The sequence below is a fragment of the Vigna radiata genome, chromosome 6, assembly GCF_000741045.1.
Source record: "Vigna radiata var. radiata cultivar VC1973A chromosome 6, Vradiata_ver6, whole genome shotgun sequence".
NCBI lineage: Eukaryota > Viridiplantae > Streptophyta > Magnoliopsida > Fabales > Fabaceae > Vigna > Vigna radiata.
This window is the reverse complement of record NC_028356.1, coordinates 15,771,479-15,773,563: the sequence shown is the minus strand read 5'-3', so window position 1 is coordinate 15,773,563 and position 2,085 is coordinate 15,771,479.

Genomic DNA, 2,085 nt, shown 5'->3' with positions numbered 1-2,085 from the left:
TTGGACTCGTTGAGTTTGTTGAGGTTATNTGATGCTTTTAATATTTGGTAAGTACTTCCAACCGTGTTTGTGAACTTCGCTGATCTTTTAGAGCATCTTCTAATCCAAGCATGCAATAAAGCAAACAAAAAAAGTAATAAAAAACAGAACAAAGGTAGAATATAAATTATACATATCTAAGTAATCTATTTTCTTGTTTAGGAAGCTGAAAGAAAATCACAACCTAACCGAACAAAGGTAGAATATAAATTATATGATCATTGAATCACAGGAGGAGATAACATTCATGTTACTCACAGAAAGAAATGTTACTCGATACATAATAAACTAGGTATAATTTTATCCTAAAACAATATCATAAACTTCCTAAATATTACTTCTATCAAATGATTGTCATGTATCCAAAAGAGACTTTGACTCATTTGCATCACGAACTTGCTGAAATAATATAAAAAAAATTAATAAAATAAACTCAATTACATGTGCTCACATTTTAAAAATAACATATAAAAAATTAATCAAATAGAATTCAGGAATAAATGCCATAAGCCAGGGCAATGCCAATATGAATGAACTACTTAAGATCCAAAGAAATTTTGGTGTTCCAATTATGACATATTCCACTTACAAACTTTTGAGTCTTATTACAAATTAAAAATTCTATTTTATTTTCAATTACATGTTTTAACACAAGTAAAACTAAACATTTCTTCCGACGTCCTTTAATTATTTATAAAGATAGCTATGTTGAATTTACTTACATGGCATCTTAAGAACAATAATGGAATTTAATTTACTTAAGTAACTCAATATCAGTCACACAACTTAGTGCACATGATGCCACCTACAAATAGACATACACAACATGTNTGCAAATGGGGCAAGACGGAAGATCTNGTCCACATTCACAACATGTATGCAGAAAAATAAAAGAAAAAATGTCAAATAAAATTCATTCTATTTGATGTTTTCTGAACAAATGCAGGGATATCTCCATTTACCTGATGCCCACATTCGAAGGCCATGTCTTCTGCATTGCTGAAACAAATGGGACAAAGCTGCATAATTAATCACAAATGTGGGATTTAAAGATTGAAACAAGCAAACATGAAATATTTAGGAGTGCCTTTGCTAATCAAGAAATGAAACAAGAAACATGTTTGAAAGATAAGCTTCGAACTAATAAATAATAAATTTTTTACTTTAAATAATTTCAAAAAATAAACTTTAAGTCTAATTTGATTTTCAAAATTAATTTATAAGAGGAGATTTATATTATTTATATACTTTTGACATTATTTATATACTTTTTCTGTGCTTTGAGGATATTTAATTGAAGTTATTCTACTTGAAAAGTAGTACCTCATTGTCATAGGTGAAACATGGGGCAAAAGAAGATTTGGCAGTTGGGTGAATACTTGACTGAAACCTTGCAGCAAGAGAAGTATATGTGGGAGGTGGGAGGGCAACCCTTTGAGGAACACTGGCTTGAACCTACAATTAGCTATGGCTAAACAGAGAAGATTAGTTACATGCATTAGTTAGTAAACTGTATGAGCAAAACAGAAAACAAAGCCCGAACAAGGTTAGAAGAGTTAGTGCAAAAGTTAGTAAAAGTAGAAAAAACTGTTAGTTAAAGCTAATTAGTAAAACACGAATCAAAACTAGACTAGACTAATCAAACTACTAATCTAAAACAGTTGATAGAAATCAAAATCAACTATGAAACAACATTCCAAAAAATAAATCAAGTTTTCGAATTCATAAATTAATTCAAATTGATAAATTGAATCAAAATACATATCATATATTAATAAATTAACATAAAGCTGTCCTAAAGCTGAACCTGCAAGGGAAAACTTAACATTCAAATTAGATACTAGAATGTGTTATTATAAAATTTAACAACTTGCTGAATAAAATACTACAAAGATTATGGTGCTGGAAACAAATACCATAAAACAAGATATTTAGAAATGATAAATAGAATTGTCTACATACATATACAACGCTATATACAATCTCAGTAACGATGTGAAAGTGGAAAACATTCTAATTCCTATAAGTTATTTAATATAAAAAAAA